This window comes from Phoxinus phoxinus (assembly GCF_949152265.1).
Source record: "Phoxinus phoxinus genome assembly, chromosome: 17".
In the NCBI taxonomy this organism is placed as follows: domain Eukaryota; kingdom Metazoa; phylum Chordata; class Actinopteri; order Cypriniformes; family Leuciscidae; genus Phoxinus; species Phoxinus phoxinus.
Window position 1 is genome coordinate 5,694,734 of NC_136892.1, and position 6,037 is coordinate 5,700,770.

Consider the following 6,037-nt stretch of genomic DNA (forward strand, 5'->3'; position numbering starts at 1 on the left):
CCTGTCCAAAGTCGGAGTTTGACAGAATCCCACCGTCACTGGTCCAGCCGTACCCCCCAACATCGATCACCCGGAAGCGATACTTCGCATCCACAACTGCAAGCAGAACGATGGAGAATGTTCCCTTGTAGTTGTGGAACTGGGATCCTGAGTTGGGGGGTGCCTTCATCACCACATGCTTCCCATCCACCGCTCCAACGCACAGAGGGAAGTTCCACCGCCCCTGAAACCCCTCTGCGACTGACCTTCAGTCATCGGGGGTGGGCACAGTCATGTAGCCCTCCACAAGTCAGTCCCAGATGGCAGTCACTACCTGGGCAACGATCTGGCACACTGTGGAGATGTCACCGATGTTAGGGCCGAGGGTTATTTACCACACTCCGGAGGAGCAGACACCAGAGGACACCAAGAGGCAGACAACAAGAATGAATTTAAAAGGTAAGATTTTATTAAATTTAAAAAGGATAAAAGCAGGGGTGGGGATGTTCGTGGCTGTAGCCTTGGTGAGATGAGGGGAGAGGGGTGCTGGTAGGTACTTTTCCCGTTCTTCAGGTAAGTATATTCCTCTCTAGGTGGGCTCGTGGGACAGACAGTGACTTTTCTCGTCGTTAGACTCGTTGGATAGCTCGTGGGACAGACAGTGACTTTTCTCGTCGTTAGACTCGTTGGATAGCTCGTGGGACAGACAGTGACTTTTCTCGTCGTAAGACTCGTTGCATAGGCTCGTGGGACAGACAGTGACTTTTCTCGTCGTCAGAATCGTTGGATAGCTCGTGGGACAGACAGTGACTTTTCTCGTCGTCAGAATCGTTGGATAGCTCGTGGGACAGACAGTGACTTTTCTCGTCGTAAGACTCGTTGCATAGGCTCGTGGGACAGACAGTGACTTTTCTCGTTGTAAGACTCGTTGCATAGGCTCGTGGGACAAACCCTTTCTTTACAGCATTTTTTTATCTACTTCCTCAAAAAGGATGATTTCTGTCTTTTTTGAATGGCAGTTCCCAAAACTGGAAGCGTCACCCATGATTCTTAACACAGTAGACTAGCCAGGAAAAAGGTGGATAGAAAAACTTTTAATTATTAATGTGTAGTGAAGAGCCATGCATGGATTTACCTGTGGTTGCCGTGACCTAAAAATATAAAGCAAAAGCAAGAGTTAAAGAACCAACTCATAAATATATTTTTATAAACATTGAAAGGGATTTTACGTCACTCAAAACTAAAAGATAACGACACATACACAATCATAGCAGAGCATTTTTTTTTCTTCAGCCGGGGAAATTCGAGACTAATATTAGTAAATTTGTCTCTTTTGAAGATCAGACTCATTGCCAGTCACTGCCTGAAATAAAAGAGGGCTGCCAACTCTCACGCATTGTCACATTTCACACGCTCTAACATCCATTTTCTCGCTCAACTTACCGAAATGTATATTCCTCATACATAATATTGACCAATCAGTGTTTTTCAACCACGCAAAGAGGTCAATATAACAGCTGGAGAACAATTATGTCACATAACATTTACCTCAGGAAAGCCATTTAATGACAATAATATATCACGTTATTTTGGCTAGAAAAAAGAGCTATCTGAGTATTTTGCTAATTATGTGTAGGCCTACTATATTACATATTTATAATATGTTTTACTTGTATCATTAAATGCAGTTATTGTGATAAAAAACGCATAATATTGAATTACTTTTTTTTTTCACTGCTGAAGGTGGGTGCCTTCCAATCAATTTACTTGCGTTGCCATAGGAACGCTTCGGCTTTTGCCACCCGGAAGAACGTCTGTTACTGTTGTGATGTCATGGTGAATTGTCATACAAGCAAGGACAAAAATAAAACAATTTATTTTAATTCTCTATTAAAATGTAGCAAAATGAATAAACGCTCTGATCATGAGGACATTGGATTCCCCGTATCTAGCTCAGAAAAAATAAAATAAAATGAATGAATGTCACGTGACCTTATACTATATATACACGATGACGTTATAATTTGCATCAGATGACCGTTATTATTTCCTCAGCCTACTGTACACTCGACATTTTGATCAATAATCCAACATTAACATCCTGTAATTACCAATTAACTGTATATATTTTGTATCAGTTCATTCGTTGTATGTGTTTTTACCAGTGTTGTTTTATTAATTAATTATTTGCCGGCTTTAAGTTTGTTTGTCTTCAGTTCGTCAAGTTGTTGGTAAGTATGAATTAAGCAGCCTTTTGACATCTTGAAGTTTATTATAAAGAATTATTATACATAATATAACACAAAGACACATTAAACCACAAATACAAACAACGTAGTAAAAAAATACCGGCAAAGATTAGGGTGCGTTTTTCCTTTCCTCACAAAACAGCTGTGAGTGACGACAACACGGAGCGGGAAAAAAAAGCTGCTCTGATTGGTTTAGACCGGGGCGTGCAAACTTTGTCCTAGAAGGCCACTTTTCCCTATAGTTTAGCTCCAACTTGAGCTCAACACACCTAATAAAAGCTTGATTAGCTGGTTCAGGTGTTTAATTGGGGTTTGAGCTGATTTCTTCAGGACAAAGGCACAACAGGAGCAAGATTGTAAAGAGATTATAAAAGTTAACGTACAAATGTGAAGCGCTGTTCTACTTAACACTGGTTTCCGAAACCTTAAGTGGACGTTATCGAGTGTAAAATCACTCCCATTTTGTACACTCAACGGCTGTCCTAAATCGCTTAACGTTACTCGCTTTCCTTCACTCCTCCGAATTAACTGTGTTAATCGTGTGCCGTAACGTTACCGTACCATGCAGTGGAAAAGCGCCATTGGCCCAATGCAGAGCCATAGAGAAAGACGATGTGTGCACGAGGGGGAGAGCGGCCCGGATTAAGTTACACAAGCACTAAACATGATGCAAAACTTACTTTTTTTGACTAAACTCATGCAAAACACACTATTTGTTAAAATGCATGATTAACAAGTCGTGTTAAACACGATTAAGTTACCTTCATCATGAAGATGACACTCATCAACGTCCTCCATCGACTCCTCTCCTGACCGAATGACGGAGGCGCGCGCGCGCATATGAAAGTGACATCAGCAGCGAACAGCCAATCGCCCTGCAACAGAGAATCGGAATTCACTTCTCGCGAGACTAAGCGCTATTCAATACTAGAATATAAAATACATAAATGCATTTAGACAGCAAGAAGAAAATATCTTGCTATAACAAAAACATTTGTTTGTCATATACTCCACAATATAAACTAACTAAAGACTCAATTTATTTAATTAAAAGAAATGCAGTAAAACGGCAAAATTGTATAACGAATTAATAAACTTTTTTTATTTTAAAATGCTATTTATTCCTGGGACATTCTTTTGGAAATCATTCTAATATTATTTAATGCCCAAGTAACATTTCTTATTATCAAAGGATTATCACCATAACTCCAGGAATAAACAATTTTTGTAGATATTTACATTAGATGATTTTGTAAAAAAAATACAATTGTGTTTATTTTGATAAAAAAAAATATATATATATATATATATATATGTACCCTGTCTAAACATAAGAGACTTATTTCAAAAACTATATACATTTTGTTCTTACCAGTCTTAAACTTGTGCAGACTTTATGCAAAAACCTGTAAGGGCCGTTTCACCAATAAAAAATAAAATAAAAAAATTCAGTAATTTCACTTTAATAGAAAGGTATAGGTCCTCCTGTTCATATCCATTAAAAACATAGGAGCCTCCTAAAAAAACTCACCTTCAGAAAATATTCAGATGGAATTTCGGATGGCTTTTGCATCCGAAGTTTTCCTCCTTTGAGTGCAACTGATGTTTTGAAGTGCATGTATTTACATAAATTGTGTTGATGCAGTTTAGTAGTCTTGGCAGGCCAAACAACAAAAAAAGGATTTGTTTCTGTTAAGGTCTTAAAACTATGGCTTGCAATGAACCATCCTATTGGACACTGAGAAGAAGAGCAAAGGACAAGGTGGATCAACAACTGCAGACAATACAAACAACAACTTGGGGAAATGAGTTGGGCTGCTTGCACAGTGACAATACCGGTCAATGTCAAATTGACGAAGACACATTTATGGACTGTCTCTCTCATATTGATGAGAATGAAGGTGTCAATATGGCAAGTGTTCTTGACGACAGTGAATCAGACACTGAGTCCGAATCTGATCCAACTTCCTTGGAAGACGATTTGGCAACTTGGGCAACTGAACAAAAAATCACACACGTTGCATTGAATTCGTTGCTAGACATACTGCGTCAGCACAGTTTAAATCTGCCAAAAGACTCCAGGACATTGCTGGGAACAATGCGTTTCAACCCTGAAATACAAGTCAAGGCTGGTGGTCAATATTACCATTTCGGATTGCTGAAATCCATTACAGAGGTGCTACATCAGAACAGAGAGCTTCTGAGCAACACTCACACGCTGCAACTTCAGGTCAGCATTGATGGTTTGCCCCTCTTCAAGAGCTCAGCAACACAGTTCTGGCCCATTCTAGGAACACTGCAAAATATCAGACAAGAGGAACCAGTGACAATAGGCTTATTTTGTGGCACATGTAAACCTACCTCCCTAACTGAGTATCTTGAAGACTTCATCGCTGAAGTAAATGAATTGGCCAATGGATTCGACTTTGAAGGAGTGAAGTTAACTTTACAACTGTCATCAATGGTTTGCGACGCACCTGCTCGTGCATTCCTGAAAAATGTTAAAGGGCACACGGGCTATCATGGATGTGAAAAATGCACAGAGGATGGCGTGTACCTGGAAAACAGGATGACATTTCCAAGAAGTGACTTGCCTCGAAGAACCAATGAGAGCTTCAGAAACAAGACCGATTCTGATCATCACCGTGGTCTCTCACCCCTTGAAGAAACGTCCCTGGATATGGTCTCTGGCTTTCCCCTCGACTACATGCACCTCGTGTGCCTCGGAGTCATGAGACGGCTTCTCCACTTGTGGCTGAAGTTGGGTCCTCTCACTTGTAGGCTGTCGGGTTTTCAAATAAACACATTAACAGAAAGGTTGGTGAATGCGCGCAGATATGTCCCCATGGAGTTTGCACGGAAACCAAGGGCACTGAAGGAAATTGATAGGTGGAAGGCAACAGAGTTCAGGCAGTTTTTACTGTATACGGGACCTGTCATGATGAAGGATCTCCTCACCACAGAGGTGTACAAAAACTTCATGCTGCTTTTTGTGGGAATTTTCATCCTGTGCAACAACAGTTTCATTGAAGATTACTGTGATTATGCAAATGAAATGCTAGTTCTTTTTGTCACTCACTTTGGGCAACTGTACGGTCCACAGTTCTTGTCGTATAATGCACACTCCCTCGTACATCTTGCAGATGATGCAAAAAAGCATGGCATTCTTGACAACTTCAGTGCTTTCAAGTATGAGAATCACCTGAACAAACTCAAAAGACTTCTGAGGAAACCAACATGCCCTCTGAGTCAAATAATAAAAAGATTCTCAGAGATGCAAAGAAGCTGCAAAACACCTCAGAAAACCAGGCCACATCTGCTCAAAAAACAGCATGCGAACGGTCCTCTCCCTGCATCCTTTCATGAGGCGACTCAATATAAAGAGTTGAGGACAAGCCCTTATACTCTTAAACTAGACCAGGCAAACAGTCACGTCTACATCGGCGGCAAAGCTTCTAAGCTCCAGAACATTATTTCATTCAAGGATGAAGTTTATGTTGCTTACAGCACCTTCAACAACCAGGAATCTTTCTTTGACTATCCTCTACCATCCTCTACACTCGGCATCCATTTAGTTGGTGACCTCTCAACAACCGTTGAGTTCTGCAAGTTTGAGGAAATAGAGAACAAAATTTTTCTTGTCCCATATCAACATCATTTTGTTGCAATTCCTCTTTTACATTCAAATTAATTATTTATCAGTGATTTTTGTTACATAGTTTATGCATTTGGATTACATAGTTGAAAATTTTATCAGAGTAATTAAATAATATGGGTTTCAGGCTTAAAAAAAAAAAAAAAAAAAAAAA